We start from the raw sequence: 19,435 nt of genomic DNA on the forward strand, positions 1-19,435 counted from the left end.
CTCAAAGGCCTCCTGCTTTGAGAGGTTTTCTCTGTCTGGACCCCCCATGACTCTGTCCCTCAGCGTCCTGGTGCTTCCCTTGTCCCCGTGGTGGCTGCCTCCCCTTTGGAAGGTGACCTACCTGGGCAGATGGCTCATAGCGGAGGCTCACGAAATACTGTGGAATGAGTGAACAAGATGTCCACGAGGCGACCAGCGTGCAGGTGTTTCCGGGTCTCAGCTCCAAGGAGAGGTGACGGGAGAGACATATGGGGACCCCCCGAAGCCAGGCGAGAGAGCCAGGTGCTAGCTCAGGGGACTGGAGCAGATGGGGGTGAGCTGGGGATGGAGACCAGGTACCCCAGAGAGGCTTGAGGTCATGCATATTCCATCTCCAGGGCTTCTTCCTGTGCCCCTAGGCTTTACCACGCCAGGGGACAAGGGGACACAGGATTAAAAGAACAGTCACAAATAATGAGCTACTGTCAGAACATCAGGTAGGACAGCAAAGGCCAGGAGGCAGCCAAAGCCCCTCCCCACCCCAGAAATCCATGACCCTAGAAGTGGGGGGAGGGGTGTTTGAGGTGGGGGCAGGGGTGGGGGCCGTGAGGGTCAGTGGGGGTGTCTCAGGATGGAAACCCAGCTCCAGTATCCTACTGGTGGTCACCAGGGAACCAGCCTGCCTTCCTGGATCTGTTCAGGAGAAGGTGCCTGTCACCTACATTCGGAGCTGAGGCACTTGTGCTGGCTGGGGGTCGGAGAACAGGGAGTCTCGGGAGGAGAAAGTGGGGACAGCCATATGCGAATGTCCTGACCAGTCTGGCCACCGACCTGCTGTGACCCGAACAAAGAGAAGGACGTCAGGCTGGATCTGCTGGCCAGCCGGGAGGCCCTCACAGAGAGGAGTTCAGCGGCAAAGGGATGGTCTCCCAGGGGACCAAGGTCACCACCTTGGCTGCCACCACCAGAATGGACCTCTGACCTCAGCGGAAGCACACAGACTGCGGCGGCTGTGGGTGGAGCCACTCGGCTGGGCCGCGCACAGAACCGGGGGCGAACCCGCCGCTGACCCTTGAGGTATCTGTCCTGCTCCCTAAAGGTGAGTAAGGAGCCAATGTTAACGATGCTGAGGAGCTGCTCAAGGCCAGGTTTCCCACTTGGTGCAGGCTGTGGGGTTTGGGGAGAGCCTCCAGAGACTGAGTTGTCGCTGCCCAGAAAAAGCACATATGATATCAAAGAAAGAGTCCCCAAGGGCTTGAAGAGGCGACACCTCTATTAGATGCCTTTGGGTTGACAGAGAGCAATGCTGGGTGTGACTCCCAGGGGTTTCTCTGCTTTGCTCAGGGTTAGGGGTGCAGGGGGAAATTCACTGGGGTCTTTTTGAAAGAGTTTTCAGATGGTGAATTTTTTTTTAACTTAAAAGTTGTTCAGGTTTTAGAGAACCAAAAAAGATCTGAGTCCAAGATCTATATGCAGAGACGTACTTTCCGTGTTTGTTGTTTTCTCTACTTAACTAATCAAATAGTTGCTTAGCTTGAGTCCTGTGTGGGAATCAATAAATTAATGCCTATGACATCTCAGCCAGAATCAGGCCGCACAGGTGACAGGGGTCGCACACAGGTTTCTGGGGCCCCTCGGGGCCTTTTGCAGTAGTAATTTCTGTAAATGAATTTAACTCTTCTTTTCAATATTAGTGGAAATTTCCAGATTAATGCATCCAAATGCTACACATTAGCACAAATCCCCGTGGCAGGGCTCCATGTTGCAGACCCCCACGCCCAGGACCCGCTGGGTGTTCCTTCCCAGCGAGGAGCTGCAGGGTCTCCCTGAGCCCAGGGAGAACAAGGAGGCCACAGCTGAAACACTCCGCGTGCGGTTTTCAGTTTTCCGACGAAGATTGCTACAGAGCAGCTGTCACTGGTCAGGGCATTTTACGACCTTGAGTCCTCCCTACAGCTGCTGAGACGTTTGCTGAGCTAGGATTTTTGTCTAAAAATTTCATTTTTTTTGCCTAGACGCTGATAATTTATCATGAGCTTGCAGCTTCCACACTCACTGTGGTCAGGCTTCCAGGCTTCTCTGGCTTCATAAGTAGGAGGGGGGGGTGGATTTAATACTTCATTTTTATTTGACCTCTTAACTCAAACCTGCCAAACTACCAACTGCACTCCCTGATGACTTGTCAGAAGGGCGGATACAAATGTCCCCAAGGGACCCCTGGCACAATGGAACGATCTAGAAAAAGACCAAATTAGTAGGTCGCATCTTCTGCCTTTATACTGAGTAAACAGCAGGCTTACGTTGGTTTTATATATTTACTTATTGACAGAAAATGCAAGTGGGTTTGGGGCAGAGGGAAAGAGAATCTCAAGCAGGCTCCAAGTTCAGTGTGGAGCCCAGTGAGGGGCTTGATCTTACAACCCTGAGATCATGGCCTGAGCTGAAATCAAGAGTCAGATGCCCAACCTACTGAGCCACCCAGGCACCCCAAGTTGCTTTTTAAAATTTATTTATTTTTTATTTATTTATTTGACAGAGAGAGATCACAAGTAGGCAGAGAGAGAGAGAGAGGAGGAAGCAGGCTCCCCGCCAAGCAGAGAGCCCGATGCAGGACTCGATCCCAGGACCCTGAGATCATGACCTGAGCTGAAGGCAGCGCCCCAACCCACTGAGCCACCCAGGCGCCCAGCTTTTAAACATATTTTGTTAAACTGGTATTTCCCCCCACCCCAAATCACTAGGATACATGCAAATGGTATGCGGTTCCTAAATATTATCCACGTAAACACAGAACCTTGTTATGGAATTTCCCTAATAGTGTTACGGGTTGATTCATTTCGACAGCACCACGGCAACAATATGAGATTCGAGCAATCGGCGAAAGCAGATGTGGGGTGCACGGAAACTCTGTTCTAGCTTCTCCGTAAATCTCAAACTATTCTAAACCAAAAAGGTTATTTTTTTTTTAATGACAGAATGTGGGGAACTGGTCATTTTGTAATATCATTGCCTAATGGGACAGTCACTTGAATATTTTTCTCAGGCACTTCCCCCCACAAATGTCTTCCCTCTTCCACTTGGTTCCTAACTGATCGCCACTGGGTACGCATCACCACTGCCTAATTCCCGAACATTTTCATCACCCCAAAAGGAAACCCCGTGCCCACTAGCAGTCACCATGTAGTCGTTAGAGAAATGGAAATCAAAAGTACGTGAGACCTCACCTTCCACCCCCTGGGGACAGCCAGAAACGACTGACGCGGACAGTGGAAGTGTGGGCGAGGGTTTGGAGGGGACCTCGTGATATGCTACGCACCGAGTCACCACGTGACCCAGCACCCCCATTCCTGGCACAGACCCCACCCATGAAATTCATAGCAGCTTTATCACAATGTCAAAAACTGAGAGCAGCTTAAATGTCCATCACTGGGTGGATGGAGATACCCGCGGAACAGAACACTGCCTAGAAACGAGGGCCAGGCGGCTCCGCAGCCACAGCATGGGCAGGTCTCCAAGCCACTATGTTAAGCCAAAGAAGCTAGACACAAAGGAGCACGATGGCACCATTTTTGTAAAATTCTGGAAAACGTAAACGAATTTATAGTAATTAACAAACAACAACAACAACACAAACCCCCACCCAGAGCTGTGGCCTGAACTCAGCTCCCCACCCCCAGCCAATCCCTGAGAGGGGACGACCCTCTCCCTGTCACTTGCCGCTCCTGGCCCTCATCTGAGGGCGCTGCTGTCTTCACTTGCAGCCTCCCGCAACTCAGACCTGGGCCATGCCCCCCTCACCCGCCACCACCACCCCACATCCCCCCAACTCCCAATGGGCCCTGAGGCGGGACAGCCCCTCTCTCCCAGAGCTAGCTCCTCCTGGGAGGGTGATGTCGGGGCTGGCCGCCCACCCCCTCCCACTTCCCATCCTCAGCTGAAGTTTGATGAACTGAAATTGGGTCTCTGTGCCAACTGTGTTTGCTTTGTTCTCAATGAATGAATATTGGGTTTTGTAACTAGAAATAGATCTATAACAGACCGGTAGTTACCTGGGACTGGGGCAGAGGAAGGATAGATTCAAAGGGACTCAAGGAATCCAGAGGAGTGATGGGAACAGTCCCCATCCTGACAGACAGTGTTTCAATGGTGAATACGTTTGTTAAAACTCAGCCAAGGGGCCCCTGGGAGGCTCAGTGGGTTAAGCTGCTGCCTTCGGCTCAGGTCATGATCTCAGGCTCTTGGGATTGAGCCCCACATGGGGCTCTCTGCTCAGCAGGGAGCCTGCTTCTTCCTCTCTCTCTCTCTCTGCCTGCCTCTCTGCCTACTTGTGATCTCTGTCTGTCAAATAAATAAATAAAATCTTCAAAAAAAAAAAAAACAAAAACAAAACTCAGCCAACAGGACACTCCAGATGGATGCAATTTGCACTCCATGAATTATAGCCCTAAAGGTTTATTATATTTTTTAAAAGAAGAGGTTTTTTAAAACTATCATTGTCGGGGTGCCTGGGTGGCTCAGTGAGTTAAAGCCTCTGCCTTCGGCTCAGGTCATGATCCCCGGGTCCTGGGATCGAGCCCCAAATCGGGCTCTCTGCTCAGCAGGGAGCCTGCTTCCCTTCCTCTCTCTGCCTGCCTCTCTGCCTACCTGTGATCTCTGTCTGTCAAATAAATAAGTAAAATATTTAAAAAAAAAAAAAAACCTATCATTGTCTCAGATGCGTGGCCCCCAACTTAATTAAAGGGACGTGGTGGCAGGCAGAATAATGCACGGCCCCCGAAGATGTCTGCACCCTAATTCCTGGAGCCGCTGGACCGTAGAGGTCGGAGGTGCTGCGCTGCTGGCCATGAAGATGCAGAAGGGTCACAAGCCAAGGCGCGTGGGCCTGTCTGAGCAGCCGGCAAGGGCCAGGCATGGATTCTCCCGTGTCCTCCAGAAGGAATGCAGCCCCAACTCCTGGACTGAGCTGAGCCCTGGGACACATCTGACCTGAGGGACTGTCACATGGGGCACATGTGTGGTTTCAAGCCATGAACTTGTGGCTCCTTGTTACTGCGGCTGCTGGGGTCTAACCCGGACCTTCCCAGTGTCCGTATGGACGCAGCCGTCCCTGCACTTGAGCTGGTTTTCTCTCTCACCGGCTGTGGAGGTGAGGCCCAGAGCTCCTGTGACCTTGTCAGGCCACCGGCACTGGCCCCCCAGCCCAGAGCCAGCACCCTGCTGAGGGCTCCTCCCTCCCCCACCCCCCCCTACCCCCGGCACCTGCCTGACTGCGCACACCTGCTCCGTCCACGCTCTTATCCTCCGCCTGCACGTTCCTGGTGCAACGTTCCCCTGGCGCTGCCCTCTCCTTCTCCTGAGGACTGGACATTGCCACTGGCTGGGACTCAGCTCGGACCGCAAACCCCCAACCCCCCACGTGGAAACACCCTCTCCCCAGAAAGGCAGCTTGGTCATGAGAAACTGATGAAATAAAGACGGCATCTCTCCAGCAGGTGAAGCATCCGACGGCTGCTGGCAGCAAGGAGAGAGAGCTCTGCACGTGCCGACCTGGACGGACGTCGCCCCACCACCCACGGTCTGCCTCTGGAGAAATCAGGTAGAGGTAGGTCAGCGAGACAAACCCCAGAGCAAACCTCCGCTGTCCGCCCTTCACACCGCGGCCCTGGACGACCTGCTCTTCCTCTTGTGCCTCCGTTCCTTCAGCTGTGTAAGGGGGACAAGGACGTTTGGTCCCTAACCTGGGATCCCTACCTCATAGCACTGAAAAGGAGACAGGCCGGCCACGTGCCTGGTTCACAGCAATGTGTGTCATTCTTCATCAATAAAAAAGCAGATGCCGCTTGCAGAATGGCATGTGAGGAGGCTGGCTTTTTTTTTTTTTTTTAACATTTTATTTATCTATTGGACAGACAGAGATCACAAGTAGGCAGAGAGGCAGGCAGAGAGGGAGAGAGGAGGAAGCAGGCTCCCCGCTGAGCAGAGAGCCCGATGTGGGGCTCGATCCCAGGACCCTGAGACCATGACCCAAGCCGAAGGAAGAGGCTTTAACCCACTGAGCCACCCAGGTGCCCTGAGGCTGGCTTTTTGTACACAGTTAAAGACGTGAACATATTTGGGGAATGCACTGAAGAAGCAAACCAGGAAGCAGAGCCAGCCTTAGCAGCGTGAGATCCGTGCCGCGACACAGCCCCCCACACTCAGAAGGGCCCCACGCCCCACTACTGGTCTGCTGTGCCATCTTGAAAATCTTCATTATTTTTGAACCTGGGGCCCACCTTTTCGTTTTGCACGATTACCTAGCCGGTGCCGGCAGGAAGGGACTCCCACCGGCCAGCTGCGGTGGCCATCCTCGGGAATCAGGACGGAGGCACGTGAGAGCCACTAGGATCTCCAGTAACGTTCCGGGCAGTCTCCGTGTGTACAAGCACTCCAGCTTCGGTGATTGCTGTGTGCACAGCCAGAACGTGGGAGGAGGAGTTCGGGGACAATCCAGCCGCCCCGTGGAAAGAAGGCGGGCTCGGAAAGGACAGAGCTGGGTGGGATCCCACCTCTACCACTGAGCTACAGGTCCGCTCACCTGGGAAAAATTAATCGTTCTGCCAAGACTCCATTTCCTCCTGGAAAAAGGCAGAAACAAAAACAAAAATTTAGGAATCGCTTCCTGCCTCTCAGAAGCTGTTGTGAGCTGGGAAGAGTCCCTAGTGTACAGGAGCCTTGTCCGTTTCACGGGCAACAAACCAGCGCTTGTTACTTCGGGAGCGTGACTGGGGAGGGGAGGGGAAGAGCACAGGAGGACCGGCAGGTGAGAGACAAGACCCTGGGGTCGGAAGCCTCGGCTGAAATGTGCCAGGTGAGAAAGTGGGAGAATCCAGCTCAGACCAGCATCAGCCAGAGAGGCCCTGGGCAGGGGGAGGTGAGGAACCAGCCTGGTTGTGCCAGGATCTTGGAAGCCCTCCAGGCGGGACTTGGCTAGACCATTTGTCCCTGTGCCTCTCCTCCAGCTTACCCAGCTCACTCCGCTCGGCCCCAACCCCAAAGATGGGGAGCCTGGGACGCGGGCCCCTGTCGCTAGGGGACAGGTAACTGGGCTAGGTGTTCGGAAAGAGCAGCTGTTCCATGGGTGAGGACAGGTGGGCAGGGGCAGCAGCCGAAGATGGAGGGGCAGGTGCAGACCCACTGGGACCAAAGCCCAACATCGGGAGACAAGCAGGCACGAGTTTGGGTCTCACTTTGGGTCCCACTGTCTGCATGGTCATCAGATCCCGACGGGCCTTCTGCAGCCCCGCAGCCCTGCAACTCCACTCCTGGGGGTGTGCCTGGGGCTCCTGGGGAGACTTTCCAACACCCTCACTCCCCCCCCCCCTTATTCTCAGCATCTCCTCCCCCTCTCCTCTGTCAGCCAATAAGCTTGCTTCCCACTGCACAGAACAAAACCCACAAAACCCAGGCCAGAGGTGGATGGACTCGCAGGTTATAGCACCCGCCTGTGGACAAACTTCCCTGCCCCTGCCCTCCTGCCTGTGGCTGGACTGTCCACACAGCCCTCCAGGGCTGGCCCCTCCACCGGCACCCGATCCCCCCGCTCCTACCCCTACCCCACCATTTCCCACCAGACCGGTCCTCCGTTATTGGAAGACACCTTTCTTTAGGGTGTATGGCATTCACTGAGCTACTCTTTCTGCTTTTAGGAGGGTTTGAAATTTTCAAAATATCCATTTGAGGGACTACTACGCTCTCTGCCTGCTCCCCTTCCTTCCCTTTCCTCCTTTACAATCCAGTCCAAAGGGCACAGGGCAGGGGGCAGGGGGTAGGGGGAAGAAAAGGACCCGCCAGCAGCTCGCCTGGGTGGCCAGGTGAGGGTGTCGGACCCCAGGCCGGGTGAGGAGGTATCAGAGCCGGAGGGAATGAGAAAAGAGAGGGAATCCTTGCCTGGGGTCAGTAACCCAGAGAGTCAGAAAGGGAACATGTGGGGTGAGGACAGCAGCTGCCTGACGGGGTGGGGTGTGGAGCCCAAGCAGGGTGAGGGGGACACCTGGTCGGCTGACCCCCTACCCTGCTTTGCTCTCCGTAGTACCACCCACCTCGCAAGGTATTATCAATGTATTTGTTTCTTATCTCTAAACCATCTGCCCCGGCCCCCACCTGAATGTCCTGGACGCAGGGACGTTTGTCACAGTATCCTCAGGTCACAGGACCGTGTCTGGTGGCCTTTGACACGTGCTGAATGGGTGAGTGAAACTCAGAGCCCCGCCCCTTGATGGTGGCGCAGACCACGAGGTTTGGCGACACCTGCAGCGTGGCAGGGAGGAGGGAGAAGTGAACCGTGAGGCGGGTTTCTGCTTTGGCCACGGGGCCAAAAGGGACCACGTTCACTGAGGCAGGAAGGAAGTCAAGGACTTGAGCGGGAAGCTGGGTTGGGGTCCCATTCGGTTGGAGGGGACTGCCAGACGCCCCGGTTGGGAGCGCACAGGGCTGCAGGGGAGGCGCTGGAGAGCTGGGAGGGAAGCCCTGTGGCGAGGGGAGACTCAGCTGCCCGAAGCCCCGGAACCGCGAGGAGTGGGGGGCTGGCGAGAGGGGTGGGGGCCGGGCCTGCGCTGCCCGGCCCCAAGCCCGGCCGAAAAGCGGCTCTGGAATCATCTGCCTCTCGCGTGCAGGAACGGAGAAGGAAGAGGAAGCATCAGAAACACACATTTACAGCAAAATGAGCTTGCCGCCGCCGTCCAGCAAACCAGCAGCAGCCCAAGCGCAGGCACGCGAGGGTTTCCGCGCTCGCCCCCAGCCCCGGAGGAAGCTGGGCAAGAAGGAAAGGGGACTCCGTGGGCACAGATCGTCAGCTCGGCAGAGTCCCGCCCGGCACAGCTTAGCCGAACGCGCGGCCGGAGCGCGTGCTGAGCGCGGCTGAACGCGGCTGGGACAGTGGTGGCGTTGACGCCCCGCGGCCACCAGGTGGCGCCCGTGCTTCCCTGGAGCCCAACCAGGACGCCGCGAGGTCGGCGCCCCAGGCGAGAACAGGGGCGGGCCGGCCGGGAGGCCCCGCCCCGGACTCCACCTCTGCCTCTCCGTGGGGTGCCGCCTTGCACCCGGTCCTGTCCTCCTACGGGGGTGGGGGCAGCCCTGGGCGGGTGTGTGGGTGGTGCGGGGTAGGGGGGTCGGTGTGCATCCAAAGCCGGCCTCCAGACCCAGCCTCCTACAGACTTTGTTTTAAATCCCTGTTCAGCCACTTAATACTGCCCGAACGTGAGCACGTGTCTTCACTTGCACCACCTGCAAAATGGGCGCATTATCCTGACCTCACAGGAGTGTCGTAAAGATTAAATTCGATGGCGATGGGGCGCCCCGGTGGCTCAGTGGGTTAAAACTTTGCCTTCAGCTCAGGGCATGATCTCAGGGTCCTAGAATCAAGGCGCACATCGGGCTCTCTGCTCCGTGGGGAGCCTGCTTCCCTCTCTCTCTCTGCCTGCCTCTGCCTACTTGTGATCTAGCAAATAAATAAATAAAATCTTTTTTAAAAAGATTAAATTAGATGGTGATGATAATACACATGTACTGAGCCCTAAGGGTCAGCATTGTTCTAACCATGGAACAGACCATTTACATATTTACATGTAACAGATTTTTGTTTTGTTTTGTTTTGAACTAATTTATTTTAGGTAGGCTCCACACCCAGTGTGGGGCTTGAACTCACGACTCTGACTGAGATCAGGAGTCCCAGGCACCACGGACTGAGCCCACCAGGTGTGCCCAAACTCCTCATTTTAATACTCCCTTTAATGTGGAGTGGCTGGGGACAGAGGCTGGGTGTTCTCTACAAAGGAAAGCTGCATCCCGATGGCCCTGGGGTGCAGCTCAGGCCTGAGGGGGAGCTGCTACCCAAAGTCGGCAGAAGGAGGCAGAGACGCCTCTGATGCCCAAGGCCCAGAGCCTCTCTTGTTTCCCAGCCTTCAGGCCTCAGAGGCAGCCGGTGGGGCAGAGCCCGCCCCCCACTCAGAGAGGAGCAGAGGGACCGGTGAGGCAGACCTTGCCTCCTGGCCTGTCCACACCTGACTTCTGCTGTGGTCTGACAGCCCCAGGCTTCTGGGAAAGGCACCTCTGTCGTGGCCGGTGAGTGAAGGCCACAGCATGACACACTGTGGTTTCAGCCTCAGAGACTTGGGGGGGCGGGGGGGGCAGTGCCTCCTCTGGGGGGTGACCAGGCTTGGTGGGCCTGGGAAAGTCCACTCGAGCATTCTGTGGAACGTGGGAGGATGTCCAGAGGCTTGGGCTGGAACTCGGTGGGGGGGGGGGGTCCCCAGAAGTCCCGGTCAGCCCGCTGTGGTTTGTCCAGGCATGGGTGAGCTGGGTGAGCTGGGTGAACTGGGCGTCACGTCCCGGAGCTGGGAGAGCCGGGTCCACGTGCAGGACTGGGTGGGGTGACCTTCAGAGGGTTCTCGCCCACAGCACCACCCCTCCCCTGTCTGCAGACCTGGAGCCGCCTCCCCTCCTCGTGGAGTCTCATTCTCGTGCTGCCGCTCAGGCCTGAAACTACAGGATTGGGGCTACCATGAGTTCCAGGCCCAAAACGGAAAGAGGGCTCTGGACTCACCTGAAGATCTGAGTAGCGGAGGTTACCGGTCCCTGATTTTACCGGGGTCGATGCCCACCCCCCCATGCTGGTCAGTTGGCTGACTGACTTCCCCTCCAGGGCACGCCCACCCCCTCCCTGACAAAGGGACCAGGGCGCTTGGGCCTTCCCGCTCACACGCCGCAGGAAACCGAGTCTCAGGGGATGAGCCCTCGGAAGCCTTTTCTTACCACCAGCTTAGATGTGCCGAGATGAAGGAGCCAGAAACAGTGCTCCCCGCTGCCGTCCCCCCCACCCCCTGCCCACTCACAGGCCCAGAACAAAAACACGCCACAAATAGAAATCAAAGTCTGAGAAAGACTCAAGGAGCCATGACCCGGCCGTGGGAAAGGCTGTGTGGTCTTGGCCAAGTCACTTAACTTCTCTGAGTCTATTTGCTCATCTGGAAACTGGGGGGGATGGACTCACCTTGAGGAGCTGCTGTGAGCTGGTGAGCGCAGATGTAAAATGCAGATCACAGAGGCAATGCTGGGCCTGAAAACAGCCCCTGAAAATACAGCCCAAGGGACTCAGCTGGACTGTCCACCTGCACTCCACTCCCCCGCCGTGCCCCGACGGCTCGGGCTGGGGCTGTCCCCTCGCCACTTTCCTGTAAGGCTGCGGGTGGAAGGGGCTGCCGCATTCGCTGGGGAGAGGCTGGGGAGAGCCACTGCAGGCTTTGCTCTCGGGCTCCACTTCCTGTTTTTCTCCCCAACTGAATTTTGCACCACTGCTCTTTCCTCCGAGCAGGCTGGGGGGGATGGTGAGGTGAAGGCGGAGGCCTGCCTGGGAAGGAACCCTGGGGGTCAGAGGATCCCAGGGGGGCATCTGCCAAGCTCTGGCCCCTGTGGTCTCCAGCTCAGAACAGATGCAGCTGGGTTGGGAGGCTTGGAGGCAAGCCAGGGGGGCTGCCTGGTGGGAGGAGCAGAGGGGCCTCGTTCCCAGCCTCCTTCAGAAGCGGTGGTTTTTCCTAGACATGGGGGCGGGGCCTAGCGATGGACAGATCCAGGCTGAGGCCACATCTCCAGTGAAATGGGGGGTGGGGGGGGGGCTCGGAGAAGGGAGGCTGGGCTCCCTGAGGCTCCCAGGTCACTGGGTTCTGGGCTTCTGCTGGGACGAAATGAAGGTGCTGCTCCCACACTGGCAGGACCAGGACCTTTGTCCTGGCTCTCCCCTGACTGCAGACCCTGGCCCCTTCCACCGGACAAAACGTGCCCAGCCACAACTAGGATCACTCATTCATTCATTGGTCCCACATTCCTGCACACTCACTTGTAGCACTCCGCGTGCCCCACACCGACAGAGCTCAGGGCCCGGACGCCAGCCTGGATCCACGCGGGGGTCCTGCTCCCGGGAGCCCTGAGTACTCAGGCTGTCACACTTGAGCAGATCTAGCCTGGAAGAAAGACCCTGCTAGACAAGGGGGGTGGGGGGCAGGGGGCACTATGTGTGCAGGCTGGCCAGGCAAGTAAGGAGGGGGAGGATAAAAGGAAGAGTTTGCGAAGGGCGCTCCAGGCCAAGGGAACAGCATGAGCAAAGGCCCAGAGTCAGAGAGCCTGCGGTGGTCTGGAGCTGCAGTGCACGGCCCACGGTGTAGCACAAGGGTGAGGTGGGGGAAGGGGTGGGAGGAACCCCAGGGGGGCTGCCCTGTTGGCTCCCTTGATTATTAGATGTCTTGAGCACGTTCTCCAGCCACAGCTGACCCCAGACCACAGCACTGGTCGTTGTTCTGCCCACTTAAGTAGCTCCAAGGGTCAGAAATCAGTCCCTGGTAACGGTGCCCGGCCAGATCAGTCAGTAGAGCGTGCAACTCTTAAATCTCGGGCTGTGAGTTCAAGGCCCACATTGGGTGTGGAGATTCCTTAAAAGTTAAAAATCTTAAAAAAAAAAAAAAAAAAAAAGGAAGGACGGGGAAAAATCAGTCAATCAGGCGCTGGTAGCAGAAGCGGGAAAGGGGACTCTTAGCAAAGGTACGGGGTGTTCTCACGGAACGCAGGGATGCAGCCAGGCTTTGGAGCCCTGGACCCAGAGCTCTCGGACGATTTCTCAGCACTGCTTGCCCATGCCCCCTTTCCCCACCGGTATCATACCTGCCAAGGTCATGTGACCTGAGCCCTTCACCCAGTGGGAACTAGGTCCAGGTCCCAAGCCCTGGGAAGCGGGAATCTGTTATGGCCAGGGGTCAAACGGATGTGCGGCATTTCTGTTGTTTCTGTGTGAGGCAGGGGACCAGAGGGACAGCCTAGCAGCCTAGAAGCCAGCAGCGTCCACTCTGGGCCATTCTGTTTTATCTTAGGCCTCCCCCACCCCCCAGCACACGTGCCTAATTCCTTTGACTTTCCCCAGATAACTCTGTCCCAGCTGCTGTTGCTTAATCTTCATACCACACAGTCCACGCAAGCTTCTCTCCTCCTGCTGAATGTGAGGCTCTCCATGTATCCACGTGTCCTCCACTGTGGCCTCCAGGACTCCATATGCAGAGCCGCCATCTCCAGCGGACACCCACTCCCGTCTGTTCCTCTGGAATCTTCCTTTAGCGGGCTCCCCGGGTCCCCCCATCTACAGACCACGCCATCCGTCTCTCCGCACCTTCCAAGCTTGGTCTATAGAGCAGGAAAGGGAAGCACCGTTCAGAGCACACGGTCTTCTCACCAGGCAAGGTGAATCAAGCATCAAGGAGGGGCACTTGGGTGGCTCAGTGAGTCAAAGCCTCTGCTCTTGGCTCAGGTCATGATCCCAGTGTCCTGGGATCGAACCTCGCATCCAGCTCTCCACTCAGCAGGGAGCCTGCTTCTTCTTCTCTCTCTCTCTGCCTACTTGCGATCTCTGTCTGTCAAATAAATCTTAAAAACAAACAAACAAACAAAATGAACAAAGAGATCCTTTCTCTCGGGATCTTTCAGACCTGCCCTTGAGAGGTTCTTGGGGGACCTTTCTCTAGGGGAGGGGACACAGCTGCCCTGGTAGCCTTCTTCATATGGGGACTGGGAATTGGGCTTAGGAATCACCTCAGGGTAAGACATCACAAGCCCAAACGTGCCAGGTTTTAGGATTTCCTATAGATCCAGTCCCCATAGAAGTGGACTTAACTGGTTGCCAGTTTCATTTTGGGTCCGAGGATTTACTAATAACCATGGCCACGAAACCCTGTCTGGTTGAGCATTTGGCCTGAGGCAAGGCCATCCCCCAGCTAGGGGGTCTCAGCCGCAAAGCATGGCAGCTGGTTTCTTCTTGTAGCCTAAAGGGGAAGAGGTAAACGTCATCTAGCTCAGGTGGAAGGAAGGCTTTTTCTCTAGTTTCTCTTGGAATACCACCCCTGCTTGCCTTCACGCCTTGTGAGGCATGAGAGGCTAAAGGACCAGAGACTAAGGGTTACTCACCCCTGTGGCTCTTCCCAGATATCCCTAGTCTGATGCTGAGCTCACGGAGTTTTCGCTTTTGTGTGCTAACCTCAGTGTTAGACACGGGGTGTGGCGGAGAATGGGACTGAGGACATGTAGGAACAGATTCTCTGACACTTGTTTGTCACTGGCTCCAGGAAAGAAGGAATCTCTCTTCACATTGCTAAATACCTGCCCCGCTTGCCCCTAGTCTTGTGCAGAACTGAACAAAAGCTCCTCTCCTAGCACCTTCTGAAGGCTGCTAGAAGTAAATCATGTATTAATATGCTGGGCCCTTCGTTACCATGTTCTGAGTCCCATGAGACCCCTGAAAGTTGTTCCAGAGCTGCTGGTGTCCATCCGTGGACAGGGAACCCTCATCACCCCTCACTCTGCCCCAGGTCACCCAGTTTCAGTACTTTCCTTGAAAAGCTGTTTCTTTCAGTGCTGCACATCTGATACCGATCGCTGTATTAATTCTGAGTGTTGTTTTCGTTGTTTCAAAAAACAGAGACTGACCTGTGAGAGTTTGTACTGGATTGAATATTATGCCCCCAAAATTCATTCTCACGTGGAACTTCAAAATGGGACCTTCATTGGAAATAGGGTCTTTGCAAATCTATCTTAGTTAAGATGAGGTCGTCTTAATTCCTGCATTAGGATATCTTTATAAGAAGAGGGACATTTGGACAGACACAGGCACACAGGGAGAACGCCAGTAAAGCTGGAGGCAGAGATCAGAAGGGTGCTTTTGTGAGCCATTGAATGCCAAGAATCACAGGCAGGTCGGAAGGTAAGAGAGAGGCCCACAGATTCTTCCAAGAGCCTCCAGAAGGAACCCACCTGGCCAACAGCTCCATTTCAGATTTCTGGCCTCTAGAACTGCGAGAGAATAAATTTCCAATGTTTTAAGCCATCAGGATTGGGCTCATTTGTTACTGCAGTCCTAGGAAACTGATACAGATTTTAAGCAGAATACAGGCGTCAGGCATAAGGGTGTCGGGGACTTTCAGAGGAACCCAAGGGCAAGAATGCTGGGACCCTCAAAAAGAGGCAAGGCCAGGGAACTGAAAAGTTTCCCCAAATCGTCACTCTCACCTGCGATCCTATCTCCCCCCTGTGCACCTGCTTGCTGGTTTTCTCTCAATCTCGGTCTCTGCACGACAGCTTCTCTGATTTCCTGAGTCCTGGGAGAGGTGCACGTGGCCAGCGGCTCCCCAGCTTACGTGTGTGGCACCCAAGCTCCAGGGACCTCCAGAATCACGACACTCTTGGTTCTAATTCTGCCTTCCTGAGAAAACCACTGGATGGCCAACCTGGGGGGCCGCTGCTGGGGCAGTCAACCTGGGCATGCTTCAAGCCAAGCACATCTGACTGGAGTCCGGAGGTACCCGCACGTGGATGCATGGGGAAGTGTTCTAGAGAAAGGAGCTGGGTACGTCCCCCAGGAGCACCGTGTTCTCGCCATCTAACCCCTCCGGACGTTGGAACGCCCATTGGCTGAGGTCCTGCTATCCACCGTTGGACCTCCTGGACGCCACCTGTGTTCCCAAAGGAGTCCTTCTCCAGCCTTGTCATCCCTGCTCCTGAGAGACAAGGCAGATGTGTGGTCACACAGTCTGACTGGAGCCGGGGCGCAATGGAACAACTGCTCATCCCGGGTACTGGTGTCCATAGGCAGTAGGAGGGACTATTAGCTCTGACTTGCGGAAGGGAAATGCATTTTACATTTTTCGGCAGTTTTATTACATTTGGCAAAATGTGAACAGAAAGGAAAAATGGCAAGGAAAACACGCTTCTCTCCAGAGGCTCTCACTGCTCAGTCACCGCCGACAACCTACGTGTGCGTATGTAACGCTTACAAGGTGATGATCGGGGGGAGGCAATTCTGCATTGAACATGATCCCCAATGATGTCATCATTTCCCATGATGCTGTGGGTCTTCAAGACCGCCACTTTCTTTTCTTTTCTTTTCTCTATTTTAAATTAATTTGTTTATTTTTTAAAATTTTTTAAAGATTTTTATTTATTTATTTGATAGAGAGAGATCACAAGTAGGCAGAGAGGCAGGCAGAGAGGGGGGGGGGAAACAGGCTCCCCGCTGAGCAGAGAGCCCGATGCGGGGCTCGATCCCAGGACCCTGAGATCATGACCTGAGCCGTAAGGCAGAGGCTTAACCCACTGAGCCACCCAGGCGCCCCATAAATTAATTTGTTTATTTGAGAGCGAGAGCGTAGGAATCTGGGGAGGGGCCGGGGGAGAGAATCTTCAAGCCGACTCCCTGCTGAGCGTGGAGCCTGACATGGGGCTCGATCCCACCACCCATGAAATCATGACAGGAGCCAAAACCAAGAGTTGGACGCATAATCGATTGAGCCTCCCAGGTGCCCCAGGATCGCCACTTTCAACGGCTGCGCGCTATTCCGTGAAGTGGATGCCCCATGCTTTCCTCTGGAGAGTTCCGGACACAGGGAGAAGGCAACCCCGCTACAGTGTTTAGATGACACATTTTCTTCCCATTTTGGGTTCACGGCCCAGCTTCCCGCAATTGCTGGTTCAATGGACCCCCACCCTTCCCGTCACCTGACTTCAGAGTCCTAGGAAGCCTGCCACCTAAGGAGCTGCCGCCTGCCCTCTGGGTGACCTTGGCGAGTTAGCTGCAGCATTGCCTTAGTTTCTTTGTTTGCAAGATGAGGATAAGAACAGCAGGTGCCATACAGGGTTCCAAGGGGAGGAAACAGAGTCATGCATGAAAACGGCCCACGCGGACAGCTCACTAGAGTTCGACTTTTTTCACTCACTGTGTAGCCTGGACGCTTCCCATGAACCCCCACTGACTGGTTGCTTTTATGCTATGACGAAGCACCACAAACCCTTGGTTTAAAATAAAAACAGAAATTTGGGGCACCTGGCTGGCTCAGCTGGAAGAGTGCGTGCCCTTGTTCCCAGGGTCGTGAGTTCAAGCCCTACGTCGGGTAGAAAGATCACTAAACATAAATAAATAAAAATAGACTTATAAAAAGAAACACCAAACACCAGAACTGTCTTCTCTCACAGTACAGGAGTCCAGAGGTACAGAATCAAGGTGTCAGCAGGGCCACTCCCTCCAGGGGCTCTAGGGAGAACCCTTCCTTGCCTCTTCCAGCTTCTGGGGGCTCCGGAAGTTCCCCGGTTCGTGGCTACAGGCTCCAGACTCTGCCTCCAACTGCACATGGCCTTCACCTCTCTCTGCCTCGACTTTCCCCTTTGTCTTTCTCTCATAGGGACGTTTGCCCTTGGCTGTAGGGCCTGCCCAGATAATCTAGGATGACCTCCTCTCAAAATCCTTAACTTAATTATATCTACAGAGACCCTATTTCCAAAGGTTCCTGGGCTTAGGACTGGGACATACCTTTTTGCAGGTCACCAGCCAGCCCCGTCCAGGTAGAAAATGGCTTTTCCTTCTCCTTCTAACTCTTCTGTCTCTTCAGCTCTCATGCTCTTTTGTTCTCTTTTTCCTGTCTGGGGGGAAAAAGTCACCAGACATATGCCTTCTCATTGAGGTTTTTGGGGTTTTGCATGGGGGTGCTCCTCAGAATCGATGCCTTTAAAGAAAGAGATCCATCTAGAGAGGTTCTTATCTAGAGAGAAGGAGGTTTTTGGCGCAGGTGGCAGTGTGGTGGGACACAGGACTGGAGCGAACCCCTGCTCCTCCCTCTGTGCTCTCTGTTTGCAAGGCGGTGACTGTCCCCAAACCACTTTCACCGAAAGATCTGTTAGCCTTACAGGTTCTCTGAAGCTGGGGTAATAAGCCCCATCTTACAGAGGAGGGGACAGGCAGGAGGATGTGGGGCCAGGAGGGGACAGGCAGGAGGATGTGGGGCCAGGGTCCCCAGAAAAGGCTCAAAAGGACACTCCCCCTCCGTCAGACTCCAAGGGCCCGGAATAAGACCACGCCTTCTTACTTTCTGCAGCCCCCCTTCTGCGTTTCTGCCCCCCCCCCAGGCCCCTATACCCCCCACTCCAAACCATAGTATTCCAGGCTTGTAAGGGAAGACCCTGCTTCTCGCCCAAGAATTACTTGGCCCTCTCCTCCTCCCACACCTCCCCACTCTATTGTTATTTGCTTTATTTTTTAAAAGAGTATTTATTTATTTATTTGAGAGAGAGAGAGTGCATGGTGGAATGGGGGGGGAGATAAAGGGGAGGGGGGTGGGGAGGTGGGGGAGGGACCGAGGCAGAGGGAGAAGCAGGGAGCCCTGACACCAATCCCAGGACCCTGGATCATGACCTGAGCTCGAAAGCAGACGCTTCACCGACTGAGCCACCCAGGTGCCCTCTTATTTTTTCTTTAAATAAAGGTTTAATTTTAGAACAGTTTCAGATTTATAGGGAAGTTGCAAAGAATGGAGAGTTCGCACACACCCCACACTCTACTACTGCGAACTTCTTAACTGCTAACAGTACAGTTGTCACAAGTGACGAACCAGCATCGATACGTTCTTACTAACTGAATCCGGATTACCTTAGCTTTCACCCACTGTCCTCTCCCTGGTCCGGGAGCGCAGCCAGGGCACTGCGTAGCATTCACTTGCAACGTTCTCCTTGGGCTCCTCTTGGCTGTGATGGTTGCTCTAATTTTTCTTGTCTCTGATGACCTTGACCGATTTGAGGACTGGCCAGGCATTTTTGTAGACCCGCACTGCCCCTCGTCCATCTCTCCCCTCCTCCCCACCCCCTGTGTCTTTGCAGCACTTACTACTCCACGACACTGTATCTTATTTTTATTCTTCATAGTTTCTCTTCGAGGAGTATAAGCCCCAGGAGGGCCTGTCTTTGGCTTGGACTGTGCTGTATCCCAGGGCCCCGACTGTAGCAGGCACCTGGGCTGAAGGAGTCAGTGTTGCAAAGCCTGGGTCACCCCCAGTGTATGGAGGCACGAGTTTGGATCTAGCCTCGTGACCCCAGACCCTGCTGCTCCCCACCACCTCCCTTCCCCCCACCCCCCACACCCTGCACTAGGAAGAGCATTAGAAGGTATGTTTAAAAGCCAACGCTGTTTCTGGAAAGCTGACTTGGCGCCAGGGGCAAGGCCTCCTCTAGCCCCGGGGGAGGAGGGCCGGAGGGATCCCCCCAGGGTTGCACAGCGGTAGGGGTTTGGGCTGGGATTGGAACCCAGGGGTTCTGGGTTAGGAGTGCTTGTGTTTTTACACAACAGGCAGTTCAGCTTCTGTTTGGAACCCCCCATTTACATGAACCCAGAAATTCCATCTCCAGCAATTCAACCCTGGCCCCATAAGGTTCGCCCGTAAGGTGAACCCTGGTTCACCTAGGCCACCTCTGAGCTCTCTGGGTCTTTCCGGACCGTTCAGTTCAGATGTGACCAGAGATGGAGCACAGGGGCATGACCTGTCCACCTCTGAATCTTTCTCTGGAGGGCACAGCCTGAGGACCGGGGCTGTGAGGACCTCTGTCTTCTCTTCCTTAGGCACCTGTA

General features: G+C 55.1%; 1 protein-coding gene and 3 long non-coding RNA genes across 7 annotated transcripts in view; 2 read left to right on the forward strand and 2 right to left on the reverse strand.

Annotated features, from left to right (window-relative positions):
• The first annotated feature begins 1,004 nt into the window (after positions 1-1,004).
• Positions 1,005-4,371, forward strand: LOC309841840. The gene is made up of 2 exons (XR_014299354.1): positions 1,005-1,078; positions 2,518-4,371. It is a non-coding gene; the product is annotated as an uncharacterized lncRNA (long non-coding RNA).
• A 1,476-nt stretch (positions 4,372-5,847) lies between these two features.
• On the reverse strand, positions 5,848-11,343 carry LOC309841836. Its single transcript, XR_014299346.1, has 3 exons — positions 11,009-11,343; positions 8,122-8,268; positions 5,848-6,596 (listed from the first exon to the last, which is right to left on the reverse strand). It is a non-coding gene; the product is annotated as an uncharacterized lncRNA (long non-coding RNA).
• PIK3CD (phosphatidylinositol-4,5-bisphosphate 3-kinase catalytic subunit delta) overlaps positions 9,754-19,435 on the forward strand; it is a 65,847-nt gene continuing 56,165 nt past the window's right edge. For 2 of the 4 annotated variants that reach the window (XM_082685333.1, XM_082685325.1), the window contains exon 1: positions 9,754-10,080. The gene's annotated coding sequence lies outside the window, so the exon portion shown is untranslated. The remainder of the gene's footprint in view (positions 10,081-19,435) is intronic. The other 2 variants (XM_082685336.1, XM_082685328.1) reach the window with 2 other exon arrangements.
• On the reverse strand, positions 11,857-17,665 carry LOC309841842. Its single transcript, XR_014299356.1, has 3 exons — positions 17,351-17,665; positions 12,964-13,182; positions 11,857-11,975 (listed from the first exon to the last, which is right to left on the reverse strand). It is a non-coding gene; the product is annotated as an uncharacterized lncRNA (long non-coding RNA).

The sequence above is a fragment of the Mustela nivalis genome (assembly GCF_964662115.1).
Source record: "Mustela nivalis genome assembly, chromosome: 10".
In the NCBI taxonomy this organism is placed as follows: Eukaryota; Metazoa; Chordata; class Mammalia; order Carnivora; family Mustelidae; genus Mustela; species Mustela nivalis.